At 43.7% G+C, this 26,018-nt stretch overlaps 1 protein-coding gene across 2 annotated transcripts in view; it reads right to left on the bottom strand.

Moving 5' to 3' along the window:
* Positions 1-26,018, bottom strand: part of TEX2 (testis expressed 2) — a 1,181,730-nt gene that overhangs the window by 1,090,232 nt on the left and 65,480 nt on the right. The window contains exon 1 of one of the 2 annotated variants that reach the window (XM_069655000.1): positions 19,986-20,389. The exons of the other annotated variant lie outside the window; for it this stretch is intronic. The gene's annotated coding sequence lies outside the window, so the exon portion shown is untranslated. Of the gene's footprint in view, positions 1-19,985; positions 20,390-26,018 lie in introns of those variants that run through there. 2 annotated transcript variants of the gene reach the window in all.

Below are 26,018 nucleotides of genomic sequence, written 5' to 3'. Positions count from 1 at the left end.
ATTCATTTTCACCAATTGATGAGTGTTATGTCCGTCCACAGAACCTGTTCATAGAACGGTACTTTTTCCTAGTTAAAAGAATAGTGCGCTCAAAAATTTTATTGTCCCGAGCGTTAGGGCATGTGGTTTTAAGCAAACTGTGATCGATCATAAAAACATTTCCTTTGCACCTTATCTTGGTTTTTCGCACTTTTACACATACGAAAACAACGAGCAGGGAGCTGCCATCTTGTGGTCATTTTATCCGTGTATCGATCGCCCTAAGTTCAAGTGCCCCTGCGGCACTAAATCATATCACCCACCCCTGAAGCTGACATCACTAGAACCGTACGGCCTATTTCACAACACGAATGCACGTCTCATGTAAACGTTCTCTGTGCGTCAGCTAATAACGTGTCTCCATGGAAATGGCAGGACCCCTCTTAACACAATAAGTATAAAAAGACTGTTTCTCATCAGACAACTTCAGAGTTGCTTTTGCAATCGTTTCACTGTTTATTTTTTGTATAGCCTGTGACTCGTTTCTGCTGTGTTCAGCAATCTTCGTTGCACGGAACCCCTGCGAACAGATACTTATCCTAGCATTACTATTGATTTCAATTATTTTGTATGATGGCAACAATACAGCCTTACCAGTATGAGCTGGAGTATTCTGAGGTGGAATTACTCGATAGAGAAAGATGCGGAAACGATGGGGCATCGGACGACAGTGGGCAAGAGGAATCAATGGATCCTGACCCAGAGCCTAGTTGCATGTAAGACGTTTCCACCTGGTGTACCTGCAATCGGTGCAAGGTCATGCCAACCGAGGAGGACAACTGCTGCTGCAGAGAAAACTTTGGATGCTTGGCCAACATATCGGAAAGACACACCAACGCTATGCATTACCGAGCTGCAGGACTTCAGTGCAGTGTGCCTCACAAGGCCCGTGTTGAGGATTATGATGGTGCTTATGCACGAACTTCGCGCAACAGTTCGCCCTCACAATCCAACTAACAAGTAAGTGTACTGTAGATGTGATGTCATTATGACCACTGTGGCCACTAACATTTCATGTTTGTCCTCTATATTGTCGTAACTTGGATCTTTCACTGCCAAATGAATGTAGTCTGCCAATTGAATACATTTCACGAGCTTTGGGGGAATCAAGAGTGTTCATCTTGCGTGTCTTTCACATTCAACTAAGAACAAATATTTCTATGTGCCCCAAACATTATGGATTGCATGGGTGTTCACTTTTGTAATGCGTCTACACTTCAAAGCCCAAGTTGATTGATCCATGAAGTAACATTTGTACTGGCAACTATGCCATAGGATATAGGGTGCCTTTTCAAGTAAGGTTTGTACACTTATCAGGTTCATTTGAATACAGTATGTGTTTTTCTCTTCCACAGGTGGTACAGGCTGGTGGCCTACCGTTCATTTACATGGTGGCTTCATGGGAGGTTTGGATTCTGCGTTCAACGAGTAATACCCGCCTTTGTCGTTGGAGCACTTTGCGTAAATTCCGCAGTGACAGCGGACAGCACAGGGGATTTTCCCACACCGTTCTGCAACACGAAGTATACAATTTGTAGTATATTTGTGCCATCAAAATTAGCAACAAAATAAAATACAAAAGAGCTTGTTTCAATTTTTCAGTGAATCAATGACACGCTCACTTTTCTATGAGGGACATGAAAGAATGGTTGGTGCCCATTTATGCTCACCTCCTGTGCAACAATCCACCCCCCCTCCATTATAAAAGGCGAAGGTGCCAAATACCATGTACACTTTAAAGGTATATTCCACACAGGGGCCATTGTTCACATGGGTTTCCCAGACCCAGTGTCTCCAGGCTCCCCTCTCTCGCAGACCCTGCCCGTGCAGTAAGTGTCTCCCTTCAGCAGTGTTCCAGCCCTTTTCCGCACGCCTCTTGCTCATCCACCCCCCCCCTCAACTATCAATGGCAGATCGCACCTGTGGCTATGCGCTCCCAAGAGGGTTGGAAGTGTGGAAACTGCCAAGGTGCCAAACACCATGTACACTTCAAAGCCATCTTCCGCACAGGGGCCATTCTTCACATGGCCTCCCCAGACCCAATGTCTCCAGGCTCTCCAGAAGCAGACCCCACCAGGAACATGTCACACATTCATATACGCACCCACTTTTCAAATCCTTTATAAACCCCTTGATATTTATCCGGAGAACATCTCTGAGCACTGGAAGTCTACACTTGATTGTGCTACCTGTTCTCCTGCTACCAACTCCCCTGCTTGCTGAATCACATTGTTTGTTAGTCAAGGTAAGGGCAGGTCACCTATTAACTTATCTATATTCATCTATTTTTGATCTCCAATTTTCTATCTATTTCGACCGAATGTACCCAGTAGTGTAATGTTCATTGATCTCAATTACTTTACCATTGTATAATGTTTCAAGTGTTTTGATCTCAATCTATAGCACATTTCATCAATGTCCATTGTAATAGAATCGCATCTTTTTCGGAACATGTCTATAAGCAAGTTTCCTTTTGATGCATGAAAGTTCATTCAACGGACGAGTAACATGTTACGATTTGCGTTATATCAATCAATTCTGTATGAAAGTTATCCCAGTGTATACTTGACTACGCTACACAGGTTTTGCTTCTTTGACCAAAGCAAACATTGCATAGAAAGCTGTGATATAATTCAATCAATCCCATACAGTACAATTTTTTGGGTAATTTATACTTTTTTATACCAATCTTATTGATTTTTCAAGAATGTCTGCTTGTATTGTTTTGGGTTGCCGTTCTAGGAGCCATGTCAAAAGTCAGGGCACAATCCTGCATACATTCCTGAAGGATATTGATTTGATAAGAAGATGGGTTTGATATTGTAGTTTTGCGGTGGACGAGATTGAAAGTAGAGCCCAGGCTGTCTTGGGAGACTTGAGGGCCAATCTATTCTGTATCTGCAGCCTGAACTTTACAGCGGATATGTAAGACCAATCAAAGTACACAAAAAAGCATCGACCCAGAATGTTTCATAAATAGCTTCCAAATGCAATTCCAACTCTATTAATGCACACAATGCCTCAGGTGAGTCCCAGATGATGAATTAGCTGTAGGCAGTGGGGTGCTGAAAAGGTACATTTTTGAACGGATTGGTGCTTTCGGTGTAAATGTGTCTTACTAAAATTTTCATATTTACCAGATTATATTACATTTTAACTATACCACATTTTACTATATATCTGTACCTGGTTTATGGAGCCTCAAATGAATTATCACCATGGAAAACAATGCCATAGTGCCCTTCAAAAGAAGCATAATGTTTTCGTAATTGGTTGCTTGACATGTCCATTTATTTAGGAGAGCATACCCGAAGAAAGCACAGACCCTCGCAAGTGACGAAACCACTGACACGTCCAGTATACCAGTGGTGAGCCCTACAGACTTCATATTCTTGACAGTTGGATCTTCCACATATCTAATGCAAATCTAATTTTCCCCTTGTACCACTTCATGACAATGCACTGAAAATGAAGGAGCAAGATTCTCCACCCGGAGTCAACAACTTCAAGTGCATATCAGGTAATTTTATTTCACTTTTCAATTACGAGAATGTGTTATGCTCGGAATTTCAAATAACATGACATTTTTTATGTAGCCTGTCGGTTGTTTACACTAGGTGTCATTTATGGGTTTCTCTTTATATGTACCATTGTCTGCATCCGGTATCTGTTCATTGCATCCAATGCCATTCCATCTAATTTTTTTCCATCTAAAATATGTGCATCAAATGCATGTTTTTTGAGGGGTAAAGGGTTCATTTTTGTACAGGACGATTTTAAAGGGTAAAAAACAGGGGTTTGTTGGGGGGTCCACTCCCAAAAAAAAGAAATGCATTTGATGCAAATTATTTAAATGGAAAAAATTCAATGCAAATGCATTCAGATGCAAGGAATTCGATGCAATGACCATAAACCTCTGCATCCCATCGGCTCTGTTCCATTTAGCGGTTTTCATCCATACTAAAAGAAGTACTGTGTTACAGGGGGATGCTGGTACTTCGACTACAATTACATCGTCCTTTGCAGCAGGTCCAGAGTATGAAGTATGCGTACTTGCACTCCCCTTGAATGAAAGAAAGTAAATCCTACCTAGGATACTATTAGACAGTTACATTCATATAACCGTGCAGTGTTTCAAACTTTTATGATTTCAGTTCTAACGTTACACTTCCTCCCTAATGCAGAATACATTGCAACATGTTTGAGGGACACATTACAATCAGTATGTTTTGCATGGTGATCTCTGATCAAGTACACATGCCATCAATCAGGTGAAATTTGAAATGTGTATTTTGACTAAATGACGTACACTGTTTGCGAGGGTAGATGTGTAAGCCCTGTGTGCAATGAAAGACTTATTTCCAATACAATTGACTTTTTTTTAATGAATATTCTATTCATGGAATGTTCACAAGGTGTGGAATTACAAGTGGAGGCACATTGATCAGAGGTCGTGGATCAGCTTGCTGTTGCGGTCATTGCAGAGAAGACCCCGGTTTCACAGAAAATCAAGAAAACAAGGGTAACTAACAAACAATTTTGTTTTCTAGAAGTGTTTTGGGCTGGTGTTTTCTTTATAACATGTTTTTTTTTTATAGTGCCATCTGCTGTATTTGAGCTATACATTGAACATGTTTTTACAGCACATCTCCTAGAGGCCCAGACGGAAAAGAAGTATAAAGACACAGACAAAAAATGAAACCAAAGATGTTGCTTGCCAAACAAATTTCACCAAGGAGCAACTACTATTTGAGGCGCAGCGTGGTCCAGTCAATAAGCAGACTTGTGATCCTTATGCACTATGGCCTGAAACTGAATTGAATGTGACCGGCAAAGCCAGCAAAGTGTTCTTGGACCATTGCTACAATGTGGGAGCTCGACAAGGTGAAACTGAATATGATGAAGATTTATTGGAATTCCTCGCAGACCTCTTGGCACAATCAACACCCGCAAAAAAAGGTCCAAAAAACGTCCACCCAATAAACATGAATTTGACGGTCTCTCCAATTTGTGTGCAAATAACACAAGCTGAACAAACAGACTGAAGCTTCAACGCAATTGATTAACTTGCCAAAGATCTCGACTTCAGTTTGGCTAGTTTGGGCGATTTGTCAATCACAGTTGGGTCACAAAGCACCTTCATGCAGGACGATTGGCTAATAAAGGAGCAAAAATACATTGTATTTGACAGATGCCTGGTAGACATTATACTGATGCTGAAATGTATCTATATATTAAGGGGGAAAATATGCGGGCAGCCATTGGTGCATGTGTCTCATGTATTAAAAGGCACCAACCTGAAAATTCAAGCCAGCTGTGTCAGCCTCCATCATACATTTCCATGGTCCGCCCAACCGATGCTGGGCAAAGGGCCACCTGGAAATCTACTATGTTGAGCAGCTTTACTATTCAGTGGCTCAACTTTCATCAAGATGTCCAGTTTCTGCCAATTTGTGGGAGTTCAGTTCCTTGCTAAAACCCAGTACTACAAATATCAAAGGGAATTCTTATTCCCCCGCTATTAGTTAACCATGGATAATTTAAACAGATGTCAATTGAAAGCACATTCTCTGGCAAACGGTTCTGGTTAGCTGGCGACGGACAGTTTGACAGCCCTGGATTTTCAGCAAAGTACTGCACATACCACTTTCAATACATGGAGACTAAAACTAAAACAATTCGGAGATCCTGCAGGTGTCCCAATGTAAATCCTCAGTGGCCATGGAGAAACATGGTTTCATAAAATCCCTCGAACATCTTCAATCGAGGGAAATGCAAATAGACCTCATAGCCACCGACAGACCTGTTTCAATAACCAAGGCCATGCGAGAGCAGTTTCCAAATATTTGTCAACAATTTGATGTATAAACAGTGTATAAAAAAAAAAATCACAGCTGCTGGTAAAAAAAAAAAAAAAAAAGGGTTCGGAAAATATTTTACAGTGGTCTCAGTCTTTAAGCAACCATCTTTGGTGGAGCTCAAACTTGTGATGTGTCTGTGGAAATTCTACTAGAAAAATGGCACTCATTGATGCACCACTGTTCCAGCGTTCACTCCTGGACAGAAAACCAAAATTTTCACGAACGTGCACACGGACGCAAGAAGTGGTTGGTGCCACATTCACCCCCACACAAAGCTCTTGAGAAGATTGTGTATGACAAAACTCTTTCTAGAGACCTAAAGGGACACTCAGAATTCTGTCACACCAGAGATTTGGAGGTGTTCCACAATATGTGCCAAGAGTACATGCCCAAAAGGTTGCATTTCGGCTTAGACGGTACGCAAGCCCGAACAATATTAGCCGTATTAGCACATAACGACAACCTAGGTAGAGAACAGTCGAGAACTGCCCGAAACTTTGGGATACTTCGTTACATCTTGGCCTTTGCAAAATAGAGCAAAAAATGGGTTGCAAAGCCAATATACCAGGAAATGGAATTCGATTTTGTGAAAGATCTCACTTTGGCTGTGTTGGCCATGCATACTCATGGAATGGATCCCGATTTTGTTCCTAGGACACATACAATGCCACAAAACATTGCAAACGAGCCCTGTCCACCAAAAGCTGAATTTGTTGAACAATTGACTCCCGGTATTAATGATTTGCAGCATTGTTCTTTATGTGCTCACTATACCTTTTGTGATATGTTCCCCAATATTTGTATATTGTACACCAACAATAGAATGCTATTAAACTCAAATTAAATTTCAATGCTATAAATAGTCTTAAGAAGTGTTTAATTATGCAGATTTAATCCGGTTTATGATTCTTTAATTTATAGCTTTTGCCTTCCCTTCATTTATATTACTGGTCCTCGAAAGATAACATACATGACTGTGGTTGCTAGGTGCCTGTAAATCCCTCTGCTAGACACAAACCACATCCACACATGCAGTGCATGGCTCTGGCGTTGGTGGCCTAAATTGTCTTTTCAAATGTATCCCCTTTGTCAACTTTTTGCCCCGCTCTTTTCCCCTTTCCCCCTCGACTGGACCTGCGCAATCATCTGACCTGCTTCGGTTCTCAGGATATAGGTAGACGTGTGTTGCTTTTTATGAGAATATATTACTACATGGGATAAGGGCTGTGATGTGGGTCGTTGACTGATCAGGGCAGGGGACGATCAGATGGATATCACACACAGTGCACAGGAAGTTCAGTAGAGATGAATGGGCACTTGGATTTATGACTTGACAGTGTCTCACATTAGCCGCAGAGAACATTCCTCAGCGAGAACAGGGCGTGTGCAGACGTGGCAATGGGGAGGAGATGGTGTGGGCTTGCGGAACGAGGCACTGGGGATGGGAGAACTGCATTTGTACAGAGAGAGAGAGATTTGCGGGCCTAGTACGAAGATGTTATTCGGGATATTTCAAAATGGTTTCCTAATGCTGGGCTTGAAACTATAGTGTATGTGTTATTTGTGATGTGGTGTGGTGTGGTGTAACGGAAATGCTGCGAGGGTTGGCTACGCCTCCCCCCTTAGTTATTACATATGTTATGTTTCGAGAGTGACGAACGAAGGGGGGGGAGGGGGCAAGTGTAACTGGTGGATGCCAGCAAACAATTTGTTTATTTTTCGAACATATTTCCAATGCCACTTTGGTCGGCCAGGCTCTTCGCTCCCATGGAGTGAAGGTCACTTCGTTTGCTGTTGCATGTGGGTAGTTCACATTAAGACGTCTTGTACAGTATGTTTAGATTTATGGCTTTCCTTCAAAAAAATGAAAGCTATCAGGCAGACACTCGCGCTAAACAAGCTTCAACTGTTCTTCGACCTTGGACGAAAGGGAGGATTTGCTATGGCTTGAAGGGCGGAAGATGTCGAATACCTGCAAAAATAATAAGATTCACTATTTTAAAACTGGACATTGGAACATTTATTTTCATTCAATGAAAACCGTTGTTCTGAGCGGATACTGTGAGTTACGACAAGAGAATGGAAATACCAAATATTATGTAAGTTGAACTATTCAGTTTAATGACAAGTCTATAGACTAATGAGTAAAGGTTTAATTTTCTGACCGGTATTGCTTGATTAAATTGTTATGGGTTGCTAGTTGCAGCATATTGTGACGATTATTCACCGACGACCCGCAAACACAACCTGTATGCAGGCTAGTGATATCTAAACCACTTCGTCCCATGGCATATAAAAGTGTGTGCTATCAACGTTGTATTATTGGATGAGCTGGGTGCAGAACATTTTCCAAGGGGACTTGGTTCGCTTGTCAAAATTTGATTATGCCAGTTGCGTTACATTTTTTAACAGAGTTGCAGGCGCCCCTCGCTAGAAAGAGCATTGCATGATAACCGGTTATGTTTTTTTTTCACACTTTGAGTGTCCGCAGCTGTGTGTGTGCATTGTTTGTGGTTTGTGTTTGTTATTAGGTTTCACCCGGTGCAGAATTACAGGGTCAATGGATACATTTGAATAAAGAACGGCTACTAAAATATATTTTTATTATGTTTTCTACACAGCTATATTTTGCCGTTCTGCGAATGCCATTGTTTCCAGATTCCGACAGATGGATTTTTCATCCAGCAGTGGCAGATACGCCTAAACTGATGGATTTCCATTACACTGATGTGGGACGATCGCCCGGGACCGATATGCCCTTTGGCGGTACCAGCGACAAGGAGCAACCCGTCATCGTTTACGGTGATCTAGCAAGAAGCTGATGCCAAAGCCTTGCGATTCAAGGTGCGTCGGATTCGCATCTTCTCCCGAAAGGAACACAGTGTGCCTCATGATAAAGTTTTGATACTATAACCGAAGGACTTTCAATAATTGGTGGTAAATTGAAATCACTGGATGTTCTCCGAGCGTTTTTTGTGAAATAAAAGCGCATTGTAAATTGCAGAGTATTGATGTTTCCTTTAAAAATAGTGTTTTCTATTCCGATTTGGGACGCTCTGTGCTGTGAGAGGATGTGTGTGTTGATATTCCGGGTTCTGCCTCAACTGACGTTAAGACGTAGGTGATGACTAGGCACGTTTAGCTACGCTGCCCACTGACGTCTTGAAAATAGGTGGAGAATATCGCTAGGAATAGTGATGTCAGCTTCAGGGGCGTTTGATGATTTAGTGCTGCAGGGGCACTTGAACTTAGGGCGATCGGTCCACGGATAAGATTAGCACAAGATGGCCGCACCCCGCTTGTTGATTTTGCATGTGTAAAAGCGCAAAAAACCAAGGTAAGGTGCATAAGAAATGTTTTTACGATTGAGCACAGTTTGCTTAAAACCACATGCCCGAACGCTTGTGACAATAACATTTTTGAGCGCACTATTCCTTTAATATATATATATAATGGGGTCTAGCAGAATCAGAATATTGAGCAGACTGTGATGTAAAGGTTTTAGTTTTCTTTTTGTTTAATATTGATTGGCTACTAATAATTTCAAAGTGTACCATTTCGTGCATTCCGACGCAAACCACATGGCCTTCCAATGAACCTTGGCCTTGGAAGAAGAATGCTGCAGTACTCATATAAACCCCTGTCTGAGGCACATAAAAACAAGCACCAGGGACTTTCCTTCCAATTATTCAGTGCTCAGTGCAAAGTTCAAACCCTGTCTTGAAGGGGCGTCTGATTGCCGCAGTCTGCGCTGATAAAACCTCTTCTTTTGTAGGACTGTCAGAACGCTACAGGAAGATTACGCACTCCACTTTGTAGGATTAGTAATTACCCACCGGAAAGGGTAATTGATCTACCGTACAAGAAAAATGGGGCGTTATGCTTGCATTTATCATTCCACAAACGCAAAAACAGACGTGTAGGTTTTCATTTAGCCCAAAACAAAAAGAAATCCCAGTTCAGGATTTAATACCATGCAAAGGATTATCAAGCTCTATATTAGGAAGATTTCTTTGCAAGTAGCGAAACACTGAAAAGCTGCATAGAATTCACAAAATGAACCCAACAAAAACGAGCATTGGCAAAGCCAACAGTTTGGGCTTTTGTGGAGGCAAAGAATAGGACATTTCCAAGCACTTACATAATGGTGCTACCTGGTGCTTTGATAGAAACAGCTGGCAAATGGTGCGAGTAGCTGGGCAAATTATGTCAGTGCCTGGCAAATGCCTGCCGTATGTCTATACGAAACGTTGGCTTTGGGAATGCTAAACAGGAATTCAGTGCCAGGAACAGATGCAAGGACACATATTGCTTAAAAATGAAGTACCTGACGACACTTTAGGGGTTAGTTTAAAGCTGAAATTAAGCCATTTGACCCCAGAAGGCTGCTTTTAGAATATATTGGCATCATCTTAAAAGCTCAGAGAAATCTCAAAGTGATCCCAAGAGTTTGTGTTTCGGCAAAGAGGGTCAGAAAGTGTGTCGCAATGGTCGTAGGCATTAGCATGGCCATGAGCTGTCAATGGGTGTGCAAAAAGCCTCCTCAGATCCCATATGCCACTTATTTTGACTGCCCAGTGCTAATAACACAACACCATCTAATAGTTAAAACTAACAAGATCACTTGTCTACCTTGAAATGCGGTATACCTATGTGACCTGCAGAAGATAGGAATCACATTCATCCCCTTAAAGGCATATATTATGGTTGTGAAATACATAGGAAAAATCAATGTATGCCTTGTCCACTCCCAAACTTCTACTTTCTGCACTACAAGCCAGACAGTAAATCGGGTTGAGACAGAACCCCACCGCCGCCAGCGTCTTCCACAACACATCCCCAGGACTCATTCCTAGAAAGTCCCTTAACCTGCATGCAATCACCAAATAAAACTGAATCTATTCACTTATCCTTTGCGTTTATACACAGCTTTTTTCCAAAACGAATATTCTCTGCACAGTATCAACCCACTCGCTCGACATCTGAATCAACCATATCGGACTCTGCCATGTGCAAATTCATCCAGTCACAGATCCCCTCCCAGAACTACAAATCCCGCATTTCCATCTGTGATGTCCATGGAGTCCTCATTGAGTAAACTTACAGGTATTGGATACTCGGCCAATAAGAAGGTTTACTAGTCCCATCAGTCCCATCGGGACTGTACTGGGAAAGGTCCTTGAAGGAGCAATGTCTGCAATGGGGAGAGGAAAGGAATTCACCCCAAGAGCCATACGTCCGCATACTTACTGAATATCAGCACTTGTCCGACAATAAGGCAGTGGTGGAATACAAAATGAGGTGCAAGATTTGTTGGGGAGCACCTCTTATACCTCCCACCTTCAAACATACACAGTCTTGGTGACAGTCGGGAGGCCCCTGAATAGCTGCACCCCCCTGCACTGGAGGGGTTGTTGGGGGAAGGCAGCTGTCACATATTACTGCCCCCCCCCCCGAAACATACACAGTCCTTGAGCCCAGGGCTCCAAATGTGCACACGCCACTGGCCATTGTCTAGCTATAATGCACTCGTGGTGAGTAAGAAATGGGGTGCAGGTAGGTTTATAATTGAGGTGGCGAGCGACTTTAAGGCTTGCAGCTTGAAATGTTTACCCTTGCTTGAATCAATCTGGGGGCAATGAACAGAAGCACCCATGCACTGCAGTGGCTTTTGTCATGCCCAATCCTTGTATCAAGGTACACTATCCAAGTTGCTGGTTGGTTGTTTGACTTCAAGGACACATTGGCTAAATTTGCTTTCAGTTGTTGCTTGAAACAACCCAAAAGACTTCTTTGACAGAACATTGTCCTTTTAAAAAAGAGTTTGATAGCGCAGTTGGCGGTTTCCTTTTTGAGAGGCCTGCTGGTCACAGGTTTGAATTTCAGCATGACCAACTGGGTCTTTCAGTCTTCCAAGGACAATGAAATGAGTACCCATTGAGTTGGGCAACACAACACTTCTAGAGACAAGTTAGTTTGTTCCCATCTTATATAACATTATATTGCCAGATCTAGGAACAGCGATGTTCATAACGCATTTGATATTCCAAATCGCAAATGCTCATGAAAAACATTGAAATGAACAGCAGAGCTCGAATCTGCTGGGGCTGTGAGCAATTTAGCTTCTGCATTACGAGAGCCTGGTTAGCGTATAATCAACAGTTACCAGGAGCTACTTTTTGATCCGGTGGCAAACATGCATATACGACATTAACTTTTGAGTATTTTAAAATGTAAATAATTATAGGGCATACCTAGGACACATTTCAATATGATGGCTCATATTTAATGAGCAAAATGTGTGTCTCGCATGTCGCAGTTAGATTTGCAGTGCAGTGTGTGCTCGCTCCTGGTTCTCCAGCAATAGCTCCTGCCTACTGGGTGATGCCGGACACACAGGACCTGCTTTTAGCTCCGGCTCAGTGAATCTTAATTTCGAGTCATGGAACAGTATAAACAAACTGCAGGTTTTCCTATCAAACTAGCAAACACCCATTCCTGTGTATGCCCCTTCCAATAGTTTCTAATAGAACACGCCAGGGCCATCTGCGGACGATATCCCGTTCCTAAACTACTGAACAGATTGCAACACTGCAAACATTGGGATATTGAAAACGCTTAGGCTCAGTGAGCAATTCATGTGTAATGTACAACGCCTGCCAGCTGCACAGTCTCATGGCACTGCTTGCAACAAACAACCAGGCTGAACTGCGCCTCGGCCACGGATGAGTCACTCAGAGAGAGGATTGCTTACAGAGGGCGTGGGGAGTCGCCCAGGTGGCTGCCCAGCAAATCATTACAACTGGGAAATGCTGCTGTTAAGCAACAGATGCTGGGTTGGCTCTGGTGGAAGGTGACTGGATGTCCTTTGGATGAGCTCCACCAAGATCTTGTAACACTATGACCTTTAAGACACAATCCAACAAGACAGAAAGGCTCTCGGTGCTTGCCTGCCTCACTCAGGCAATAGCACCAGGGGCGACGAAGAGGAAAAGATGATGCCCCCCTCACCCCTACCAAGCTATGTAAAGGTAGATAGAGCGTACGCGAGAGGGGAGACGCCTGTCCAGGATGCATAGGGCCTGGACCACCCAGATGGAAGAAGCACTTGGCAAAGATGGGCATAACTGAGACTAGCTTCATTTAACCCTACAAGACCATCCATCAAAACTACAACCTACTAAAGAAAAGTGACAGTTTATGCGACGCTATGCACATTCGAAACTGCAGGCATATAATGTGCCTGGAAACCACAAAACACTGAAGGCAAGCTCAGCTATTCACGAAATTGCAAACATCTCGGCAATCTTTAGTTAGATGTGCCATTCCAGTTGGAGCCTACCCTCGTGTCGGAGGGATCCACATTTCACTGAAGGACCGAAAATACACGTTTTTAGTATGTACCTGGGGAACCAAGTCCGGAAATTAAACCTATCATGATTACCTTACAATCAGAATCCAAAGGGGACTATAAATGCACTGCCTATATGTGCAAGAAAAGCATGCCTGCTGGCTGTAACTCTGACTGCATCTATTTAATTATATTTGTTCATGATTTTGTTGAACTCAGAGTCATTTAAACAGTAGTCAATATGTGTGCATTGAGAGAGCCACACTGACAAAGCCGACTTTGGAAGAATTAACTGGTTTGAAAACTATACTTAAAAATACAAAATCTGTCATGGTTCACATGACTCAGTGGCATCACTTGCAAATCTGTACGACCCAGAAGGCAGAAATGGCCTAGCCTACGCTTAACAAGACAATTATAAACAGGGCAGGCTGGAAATCCGAGGGATGGGCACCAAGACGCTGCAGATCTTGTACGCAGGGAGCCTGGCATTCACAAACTCCGGCCGCTGCCAGAATCATCGGCCACCAAAGTAGTTAACGCTATGGGATCCCAGAGCTTTGACAAGCATGCCTACACCGAGAGCCAAGGAACATCTACAGCATTCCTTCTGCGCATCTTGGGCAAGGATAGAAACTCACCCATTACTCAGAAACGTCCAATAGGTTTCTTAAGAAACCAACTTTGGCAGGTCCTGGAGAACAAAGGGGTGCCCGATCCCTTATTGACTGCAGTGGGCCAACTTTATACTGAAAATACAGCTGTTGCGAAATGGGGATGGGGGGGAGAAACCACCGAACCGTTCCGAGTTGACAAGGGTGTGCGTCAAGGCTGTGTACTTACCCCACTCTTGGTCTGCATGTATATTATGAGATAGTTCTGGATATACTGACTTAATGCCAAGCACAAAGATTTGATTCCATGAGGCTGGGTCCCGACATATTGCTGGCACTACTCTTTGTGGACAATGCCGTTTTATTGTCAACATCACCCATGGGGATTAAACGTAGCTTGGGGTGCTCGGTTGACAAATGCAATCAAATGAGTTTGACGTTAAATAAAACAAAGACCAAGGTGATGGTGTTTAAGCCCAAGGGATCCAAACCTTGTGACAGTTTCCTCGAGGTGGATGGTCCCAAATTGGAACAGGTCAGGTTCTATGATTATCTTGGTGTGAGGTTTTTGGACACAGGTTATTGGTCTGCACAGGTTGATCAATCTGCAATTATCTTGGGGAAAATCAGCGGTGGCATTGGGAAATTCTTTGTGGGCCACAGTGAAGGGGCTGTACCACCAGCAGTTGAAATCTATAAAATTCAAACCACATCAGCGGCCCTGTATGGTGCAGAGCTATGGGGCCATAGTAATTTTCAAAAATTGGCCCATGAAAAACAAGTTTATAAAGTCACTCCTTAGACTCCCCAGGGGTTTTCGACCGGCCCACTTCACTGGACGTGTGGGCTGAAGCCAATTTCTGGCGAGGTATCTGTAAGACCGCACACCGACTGGGTCAGGCTTTGGGCGACCCCTGAATTATCAAAGTACATAGAAGCTTTAACTCATATACTAGAGTTACCAGGAGGGCACTCTCTTGCTTGGGTACATCACATTAAACAGCAGTTAAATGCCATAAATCTAAGTGATTTGTGGCTGAAATTCAGGGAGGACGACTAGAAGCATGAAACGCCATGTGAAGCTTGCAGCCCAGCGATTTATGTGCGATCAATTGAAAAATGCATGCCTAGCCTTGAAATCAGGGGCTTACTTTTTGGCCACGAAAAAACGAATTTGGATTCAGACATTATCTTGATTTTATTTCCCCAGCCTATGCACGAGCACTTTACATGGAATTTAGGTCATACACTCTGAAGGTTGCTAAATTCAATAGTAACTGGAAGGATACTAATTCTGATATTGGTCCACTGCATGGCATCATTGTGGAAACTATCCTCCAGGTCTTGATTTTCGGCGATTCACTTAAAGATTTGAGGGTGCTGTATTTGTTTCCGTTATTCAGGACGGCCAGAGTACATAGAGCTGCAGTAGCATTATCGCCATGTTTATTGAATTTATATAGCATTTAAGCCAAAGCGCTTTACAATTTAGCAGGTACAAGAGTGAGAGAAACATTTACAAACATGAAACAAGTCATCAGAACAATATGTAGGACAATTTACAGGGAGGAGGGGGATAGTGGGGGAAGTTGATGGGTGATACAGTGTCTGTTTTGTGGTCAGGGAGTGGGAGGAAGGGGGGAGGGGAAGGGGGAGTAATCTGGTGTCCTCAATGCCCTTCAATGGTATCGGTGACGAATTTAAGGTCATTAGGGAGGGGGAGGGAAGGACGGGGGATGGATTAGAAGGGGAGAGGGGTAAGGAAGGGGAGTCGGGGGGAGTGAAGAAGAAGGTCTTTTGGGGAGGAGCGGAAGGATGAGTAGGTGGGGGTGGAGTGGATGGGGAGCGGGAGGGAGTTCCAGTGTAGGGGGTCCAAGAGTTGGAAGGAGCGGAAGTGTGAGGAGGCACATGGGCCTGGTAGTACAGTGAGGAGGTAGAGGTCTGACCACTGATCGAAATGTTGTTTATTTTATAACTAAGATTATTTATCGAGCGTATGCCAGCAGGTACCACCCGATTAAACCCTCACCCAATGCTAATTGCATTCCTCTTTTTTTTACGATGTTATTAACTCTGCAAGATCTTAATTGTATTTTTTCGAGGGTATTTTTATTGACCATGTTTTCTGTTGTGTGCTAAAGACTTTGAGTCGAATAAAGAATTTATGAACAGAAGTGGTTTCTTAAAAGAACATTTTTGAATGAGATATTCTTATAAACCTCACCATCAGGGGAAAAAAGAAAAACAAAAATTCCAAAGGCTCAATCTGCCATGGAGCAAAAACTAGGCAATACAGGACCGCCCGCATAGGCAGCCATGCTACACATATCCATGCAGACCCCAAAGCAATCGGCAGACCACAGTTTCCCAAAAGGGGGTGTGCAACCCACTGCACTCCAGGTCTACCGCAGTCCCACTGCACCCCAAAACAGGGTCCCTTCCTTGTCCACTGTTCTATTCACTTCTGTAAGCAGGGTAATAGACCCTTGATGAATGCCAGGAGAGTGGAGCTGCATTGGGTCCACTGACCTGGCATTTGGGGAGTGTGGCGATGATCTCCTGCCAGATCTACGTATCGGCTTTTGGTCTAACGAGCTTCCCCCAGTGATTCATGGCATGAACACATAAAAAACTGCCAGGGTAGAAGTACTTTCACTGATCGCTGGTAAGTACCTTTCTAAATGTTAACAAAAAAATAAAGCATGAGATCATGCATACCGCCAATTCTACCTAAAAAGCAGTCAATATACAATCTAACTTAAAGACAGTCACTATACAATCAACACCTTAAATAAATGAAATGCCTGGAAAAACTGAACCTGAATTACACCTTCAAATGACAAAATGTGTAGCTACCCTGGGGTATGTGGCTCAGTGGACCAATGCATACACTACATGGACCTGTGTTTGACGTCATGGTCACAGGATCAAATCCTGGCAGTTCCACTCAGCCCTTCCTCCTTCCGAGGTCGATAAAAAGATTACCATTAAGTTGGGTAACAATAAACATCTGTAATTAGTGGCAAGTTGCCCCTTCGGGGGTGAATGTGCCCTTTTCAAATACACTTGTTATGTTATTTACCCTCATGAATGCAAAGTCCCTGAGAGAGGCCCGATTCCTGCGGCGGTCATTAGACAAAACAAGTAAACTCTCTCACAAGACAATCAGGACTACTGAGAAGCCTAATGAGACAGGAGTGATGCGCCACCAACTCTGCCTTAATGCTAGTAAGTTGGAGATTCTGCTAATCGGCACACCTGCACCCTCCTTTCCTGTCACTCTCTGGCTGGCCTCCCTTGGCAGTCTTCCTGCTCCCACCGGTGAGGCTAAGAACCTTGGGATCATCTTTGACTCCACACTCTCCTTTTCTCCTCACATCTCTGCCGTCTCTAAGAAGTCAAACTACCAACTGCACCTCCTCAGAGATATCCTCCCTTTCCTCTCCTTGGCCCAGAAGCTAACTCTCTCCAGAGCTTTGCTTCTCTCTAGGCTCGACTACTGCAACAGCCTCTTTCTAAATCTGCCTGCTTCTACTCTCCGCCCTCTGCAACTCATCCAGAACAGGACTGCAAGACTTGTCCTTGGCCTCAAGCCCAGGGATCGTATCTCTCCAGCACTGAAATCGCGTTGACTCCCAGTGGCTGAAATGATGATGCATTGTCAACAAGGTCTTCTGGGGCCTCAATACCTCAAACTCTCTCTTCGTAAATACCTTCCTACTCAAGCTCTTCGCTCCTCCATCTGCAACTCCCTCAGGGTCAGTCGCTTCTCCAAGCAACGAGTTGGTTGTAAATCTCTTTCTTCGGTTAGGGCCTCCCTCTGGAACAGCCTCCCTGCCTCTCTGAAACTCAAGGAGAACCATCTCAGATTCCGGAAGCAACTCAAGACCTTCCTCTTTGCTTCTGCCTTTTCTCTTCCTCTCCCCTGCTGATTTCCTGTCTGATACTGCACTGGTCACCTGGCTACTCTCTGATTTCGAGCCCAGGTCCCTACCCGCCCAGTTGCACACCTGCTTTGCCTCCCAGCAACCCTTGCACTTGGTTCTATATCTGTAACCCTACAGTCCCCCTACCTGCATTTTTGGACACCGGCTGTCTGCACTTACCCTTGCACCTGCCACCTGCTAGCCGCACTTCTTGTAATTGTTTGATCCCATGTACAGTACTGCCCCTCCCCTTTCCACTAGCCCTTTTCCACCTCCCCTGCACTTGTGCGATCTCAATGTCACTTGGCCTAGAAAGATCGTCGTCTCCGTCCTCCCTCTGTTCCCCTTCCTTGCCTCAGCGCACCTTGAAACACTTTAGCCGTAATAGACCATGATGAGGGATGATGGGAGTTGTAGTCCACAAAACAAACACCTGGAGAGTCAAAGGTTGCAGACCCCTCATCTACACAGACAACATTAAGGAGTTGGGGGATATGACTAGGGGAAAGCAGAGTGCGCAGGCGGGGCAGGTGAATGAACATGAATGTGAAAACTGAGGGAGGGAGGATGTTTGAGCGATTATCAATGTTTAAGGATGAATTAAAGACTTAGAAGATGGACGAATGAATGAAACTTAAAGGGCATATGATAGTGCATGGACAGATTGTATAATTGGTTATTTATAACGCACTTAATACCAAAGAGGTTTCTAAGCACAGACCTGGGATTCGAACCTGTGTTGCTCTGCGTTGTCTCTTGATTCCAAGACAAACACGTTGCCACTGAGCTATGCATACATTTGATATGGGATGAACCGATTATTGAAGAAGCATATAGGAATGTATAAACGAGTGCAAGAATGGGCAAATTAAATGCGAGGATGGGAGAATGAGTGAGTGTAAGGGCAGCTGGTTGCTATGTCAGTTTGAATTTGTGGGGAGACTAAATAGTGAAGTTCAACTGATTATTCTACCAACAGCCCTGAGCTAGGATCTACACAGCAGACATTGTTGTGTCCGTCCCACATAGTGGCAGAGGCACCTTTTGGTGCCCTGCTGTGTAGGGTGCCTTAGGGGCTAAATGATTCAAGGTCAGTGATGGCGAGTGAACGCTGATTTTTAGGGTAGGGGCATATTTTCCACAAAATAGCAAACTCGACCAAGGGCAGCAAGGGAGCCCAAAGTAATTTAAGGGCCTATTGCATGTGTCTCTCCATTGCACCCATTCAAACTCTTGTGCACAAACACATACAAGTTGCAATCAATTACAAACAAGCATACCCTTGCATTTATCCTTCCATGTGGTGTGCAGTATTCTCTTGTGTGGAGCAGCAGGATTCAGGGAGCCTGGAACAAGCCGACTGGTTGCAGATGCAATTGCACACGCACCGGCCCAGCTGGGAACTGAACTGGTCTCCCGGGCAACCAGTGAGATGCCTGCATGGTGTTACTCAGCTCACGGACAGGACTCGAGCACCAATATTATATGTGTGGACATCAGGATGATGGTGGGTGCTCTGGGACGCGAAGAAGAGGCCCTTAGGGGCAGACACCCACCCCGCCCTTTCCTGGCTCTACCACTGTACCTTTATCAATAGGTGGCCAAGAGCAGAGCTAGGGAGGAAGTGGTCTTCTGAGAAATAAGGGCTTAATTGCAACTGTAAATCAGGTCTTTGTGTGTCAAATATGACTTCAGCAAGTGTGCCTTCAGTTCCTTGGTTATACACGTGTGTGTCCCCAAATGTGTTCTTTTCACCGAAGACCAGTAAAAAACAAGCCTTATTAAAGCCAACAGTTATAGCTTGCGTCTTAGATAAGCATTTCCATGCACTTACATCACATGCCGGCATACTTGCACCATGTTACAGCTGTTGCCAACTTATGGCCAGGTAATACCATTATGGCAGTGCCTAGCAAATTATTATACCAGACCTAAAAAACGCGTGGCTTTGTCAATGCTGGTTTTCATATGTATTGGATTAGCGGTTACTGGTGCAGCAACAAGGGGACATCAGTTCCCAAGGCTAGGGAACAGTAAAGAAGCACTAAAATGCTGCTTTCCCAGCCTCGGTTCCTGCAGCAGCCTAGACTCGGGGGGTGTATCAGGAAACATGCCAGAGAGAGATAGAGAGATAGAGAGACAGACAGACAGACAGACAGACAGACACACACACACATATCAGCTTTCTACTTACCCACTGCGAGTCATTCAAGCGCTTTGCGAGTGTTCACCACCACCACCCTAAGGAAGAACTACGAAAAGGCAAAGCTTCTGCCATTGGCCAATGAACAAGCGGAGATCATGGGCTCAGCCACGGTTTTTATATGGCAGCGGCGGGCCATGGGACTTCAATCTGCGATGCCATGTTATTGTGAGGAACCTTTATAGAGCAGTGACCATTTGCATCCAGCGTATCATGACACTCCCAGTTATTAGCTGCAGCAACTATACGTGTTTGGTAACTCTTTAATCTAGTTGCAAAACAAATGCTGCGATTCTGCAACACCCACGACTGGGCTAAAGCTCACCGGCGCTGGTACAGGTTCATACTCTTCTGGCGGGAGCTCTGCAGAGAACCAGCCCTTGCAACGGACACAATGCTGCAGTGTTCTGTAGCAACTAGTACCCTTTCTGAGCGAAGTATTCTCCGACTGTGACGTCACGTGCAGGAAGATACAGACCGCATTCTCGCTTCCATTCCTGTTTTCATTTTAGGTTGCTGTTTGGTGAGGGGATTTTTATGTCGTTTATAGTTCTCTCTGACACCCGCTAAGAGCTTCTCACTACTGCTCCATGGGGACAGCACAAGGAATTTTAAAGGATGTAGGGAGTGCCACACACGACATAATACATAAGTGTAGCTTTCAGTTCTGAGGTGTATTTCACCTCATAATGGCATCCTAGATAACTGTAGAATTGCGCTCATCAGATGTCACTCTGAAACCCTCAGTGAAATATAGTCCCATAGTTGATGGGGCCCATCTAGAATTATTTATGCCATATCCTAAGTCTTGCCTTTAATATTAATTGTCTGGAGTACTCTATTCATCAGTGGGTAACATTATGGCGTAAGTAACCTGTTGCACGGGCTACACCGGGGGCAACAGCCCAAGCGAAGCAAAGGCATTTAATGAGGGCACCAGGGATGTTACCCCTCACCTCATGTAGCCCATGGAAAGGGTTACTAACGCCATGAGCACCCCAGGTTCCAAAGCGGTGACGAGGGGCGCTGATAGCGGGGTCTTTTCTATGAATGAACAGGACACACGTGAATAAAAAAAAAAATAGATCTGTTGAATATATGAAGATTTAAAAGGAATCTCTGATTGTCATAGTTGACCAGTTTCCATCTAGAAGGCTTAACCAACCCTTTGTGAAATTTAGATTTAATCTCCTGGAGACACATGGAATTATGTGGTGGGGAGACTATCAGTTAAATTGAGAGCATGAGACATTTATTAAATTGATCTTTTATAAAGCACTTGATACTGGAGACTAGTTTCTAAGCGCAGGACTGGAATTGGAAGCAAGACAACGCAGAGCAACATGGGTTCAAAGACAAAAGACGATGTCCCCGAGCTATCCTCCCTGACCCTCATTCATTGACTTGAGTTGTATAATGCATAACTATCTTCACAGTAACTATGTAACCAATGTCCAGGTTGTGAACTCAAAACCTTTTGGATCTGTGTATTTCGGGGTGAGGATAATTCATGCATCACAGCATGTGAGGCCTATTGGTGTCACATAAGTGAACTGGGAGAGATTGTTGCAGATTTTAAAAAACAGGACTGGGTGTGTTGATGCTACTTTAAGCATATACTTTGCAGGAGGATGCAATATAATGCAATTTGCATGGACAAATTAAAATAATAAAAAATACAGAGGGCACCTACACTCTAGATCTTCTGGCCAGTGCCACGATAGTTAAGAAATCGTACTGGCAACATCTTGGCTGGTGTAGTAAAGTGGCACAGCTAATTGGTTGCAGGCCTCCTAAAACAAAAAAAGGAGTAACTACTATGGGCCGTTTTCTGAGGAGGGACTTTCGAATCTCACTCTCCACACATCTCGGTCTCTCAAAGGCCTTGCACAGCACGGTTACATTATTCTCACCACTCCTAGATTCCCCCTAGTGTCAGTTTTTAATATCTCCCAACCGTATTGCACATTGCCAACGACAGACACCTAAATATAGCAACATGCTAAAGTAGTTTCAGCCAAAGTAAATCACAATAATTCACATGGCTAGCACAGGACCTTTAGTCCCAAGTCCTGGAGTTCTTTCTTTATCCCAGCGAACATCAGCCCTCATAGGGGGCCTTACCTGATTATATCATAGGCCAGTGGGGATGGGCAGGGAGAGCATGGTCGTGTCCCTTTCTCCTCCCCCTAATCGCATCAGTGGCCATCTTCTAAAGGAAGTCAGCAAGGAGGGCTGAAGTGAAACGGGGAATCAAGCGTGGCCACCAGGGGACTTTGCCCAGTGAAGGCAAATGCACAGTTCCAAGAATCTGTGCCTCAGATGCTAAAGCAGAAGATCCTGGGAGGCTTGTTTGAGGAAGAGCAGAAGGTTGAAGGAGGGATATTTGCGGGTAGTAGTTCTATGCATGGGAGTACTCTTTTAATGAAGATGCAACTATATTTACATGCCGACATTCAGAAACACGTGTTTTACCTATGGGGTGACCAGCAAATATCCTCTGCATAGAGAATTACTCTAATTTGTTCAGGGGTGGAGTCAAAGCAAGGGAAGAGTTAAAAATAATGGACCAAGACAAATGAAACACCATATCAATGAATGCAAGGTGGTCTGGGAAGGAACAGAAGGCATGTTCATTTACAATTCACGATTCAAGATTGGACAAGATTATAAAACAGAGGACACAACTGAGGACACGTAGTCAAAAGTTTTCCATACGCGAGACCAGATCACGTTGTGTTATCTACAAATTCTTTTTGAAATGAATTCAGAAAAAAATCGGAGAGTCAGGTTTAGAGACACATAACACCGCTCGAGTGCAGACAGTTCTGTGGAATATGCCGAACCAGGCAAATCACAAAATAGAGACACCAACACTAGTAACAGTGCATCAGAATGTGGATCAAATTGAGGCAGAAGAGGTCGGTGTAGGAAGAATTCTCAATGCCAACCTTTTTTAGGCCGGGCTAATCAGAGACAAGAATGCAACACAACCAAGTACAAACAAGTAGCAAGTACAAACAAGGAGTCAGGGTCAGTGGTAGTCAATCTATCGGAATACAGATGTCTGCGCGCAAACGTTTTGTTCGCGGGTAAATTGCCTGCAGTGAAACTGCTCGGGTCCCCGTTTCGACCGTTCATTTAAAATGCGGCACAATCCATTTTTGTCCCACACCGCCAATACTAAGGATGCGGGGGACACCCTTGCACCCCGAATACCCTAAATACCGAACATGAGGAGTGGGGGACACCCCCGGAGACCCTGCTGCTCCTGTTTGGTATTTTTGTATTCAACCAAAACAGCAACATCCAATTAGATGAAAATGGCCATACGGTCAGTTTTTTCAATCTGATTGGGTGTTACCAATCTATCGTCGTATACTCTTTCTCCAGAGGAAGAGAGGGTACTAAATAAAGATTTGGTGGGATTTATGTTGACCAAACATCACAATGCTTCCCTTTTCCGTACAGAGGTCCATCAATTCCTTCGTAAAATACATCTTCATGAGTCTTTTTTTTATTTATTTTTTTAAGAACAGCGATACTTGGGAGTTTAATAACTTTTGGGGTCTCAGAAATCTTTCCTCTTTCTGTCCACCTGCCCATACTCGTTCTCCTGGACTGGTAAGTATTGGCAGACATTGACAACTGAGAGAGACAGCCTATTCCTAAACATTCCAATCCAAGTCGACACAAGGTTAGCTCGCTCAACGTAAACAATAGCATGCTACAATCAATTGGGTTTTTCACATGTATGTTCCATTCAATCTGTACATACAGCTAAGGGCCGTGCTATGGCATTACATTTGGCCTTGTGTTGGAACTTGTAAACATGGGGTTCATGAAAACTCTAAACTATTCCATATTAGATAGACAATGCAGTTGTATTTTTCTGTCGGTGTGAAATGAAATCTAAGTATTAAACTATCGCTAGCAGAACAGAAATGCATGGTTCATGACTGAAGGCCACCCATCGGGGCTCTGTGAAGAGGTCTTGGTGCGCCATGCACAAACAGTAGTGTAGCTCTAAGCGAGTATGTGCCCAATATTTGGGCTCAGCAGTCTGGCCTAGGTGGTTTGTTCTGGCAATCATTTCAACGTGATAATCATTTGTTTTTTTCACATGTAATGTTTTGACTCACTCTGTTATGCTATGTAATTTAATCTGCCCTGTTGGTGGTAACCAATTGTAGTTAGCATTTATGAAGATGGCAATCCTGAATTTGTAAACCAGTGGTTCAGGTTAACATTGAAGAACTCAAAGGGATACATCGCGGCTGCGTAGCTAAGATTACAGGGATGCTTCACACTTTTCATTCATCTAGTTAATGTTAGGTCTAGAGGTTTTTTTTACATTCTACGCGTTACGCGATGGATGCTGCATACTCATCACGTGTATCGTCACGTGAGTGAGCAGGGAGTCCTCATCCCGATCGATATGCGCGTCTTAGTGTCAAGCTTAGTGCTTTGATACAGTGTGAGTCGGTGAAGAATGTCCCGGTGAGTAATTTTTCGGCGCATATATTACATTGGGTATGAAATTTAAAAAAGTGAGCTTTTAAGTATGGAAATCATGTGTGTGATTAGTGTGAAATATTGTTGCAGTTACTTCAGGATACGCGTGCGAGCTATTGGTGAAAAAGAATAATCGTCCTGGTTGGCAGGTACAGTTGGCGCAATGCAACTGATACAAGGCACTGGATTAAATTTGCTGGCCACTATAGGTAAGCAGCATTTGTATTGCCTTGATTGGGTCGAGATTCATTTTGGACCATTGTGGTGTGTTTTGGTGAAAGGAATATTGCACATCGCGGTTGTAGGCGTTTGAGGGTGCTGAGGTTGAGGCACATGGGCTTTGTAGTAACGCTCTCTCCCAGAGCGTTGTTGTGTACATGAATGACATCACCCACGTTTCTGAAATGGCCTTTGAAATTCACTGGGGCACTTTTGTGGGCCAATTGTTTTTAGGCAAGTGCGCATTCAGGTCGCATTTCCTTTTCTCTCTTCCACAAATGGTTGGTTATTGTTGAGACTGTTATGATCCCGCGTAATTGCCACATTCAACGTGCTCCTGCAATTTTGGCGTGTGGACCTTCCTGATTTTTCAATGAGTACAGGCATGGTCATGTTAGAAAGTGTGTTTAGTGACTTAGACTCATTCATTGTGATATAGCAATCATTTGACTTGGTTGTTCGTATAGTGCTTTTTAATAAATGTTTGTGTTCATTTGGTTTTGCTTCTGTAGTTGAGCGACGATTCACCATTTCTGCTCAGATTGTTGACACTATTTATTTACATTGAACAAGTGTCGAGAACATAATTGAAGACCGTTGTTTCCATAAATGAGTACCCCAAATGAATGGGCTTCATCATGAGGGGGAGAAACCATGTTTATTTATTACCCCTGAAGAATATCGGACATGTATGATAGCAACATGTTGGGTGTATGCAATAATATGTTTATGCATTGTAACAAGGATACTCACAACAAAAGCAGTATCTCTAATATTTACATTAGGGTAGGCAAGAGGCGTCATAATAAGTGTAAGATTCTACTCTACAGCGTAGGATCTCCTCTTGGAGAAAGTTAATGGAAAAAGTTCATAAGTTTGGACACTTCTTTAAAGTTTATCTGCAAGCATAATTGAATTTGGTTTCATTTTATTGATGAGCACATAACTTGCAATGTGTTGCATGTATACATTTTGAAGAGAGAGTTCCAAGATTGGCCCTAATCACCCCCAGATTCATGTCAAGACGAAGAGTCATAAACGCTTGCAGCCACCCATCTTATTTCAGACGAATTCTGAGTGCACCAATGATTGACAATTACACAGAAAGGTATCCTCTCAGCCAGCCATACAGACCGCATCCTGTACACCTTTTAACAGGTATAGGAGAAGAAACTGAGCTCGTGGACGGAAATACCCTTTATGGACAGTCTCGATTAAGCACCAAGAAGCCACAATGCTAACGTCATTAGTAACAGCACGACGTGGCAGCATTAGACATGAAGCACATTT

The sequence above is a fragment of the Ambystoma mexicanum genome, chromosome 3q (genome assembly GCF_040938575.1).
Source record: "Ambystoma mexicanum isolate Mex_15411 chromosome 3q, UKY_AmexF1_1, whole genome shotgun sequence".
NCBI lineage: Eukaryota > Metazoa > Chordata > Amphibia > Caudata > Ambystomatidae > Ambystoma > Ambystoma mexicanum.
The sequence above is the reverse complement of the archived record's forward strand: the minus strand, read 5'-3'. Positions and strand labels throughout refer to the sequence as shown.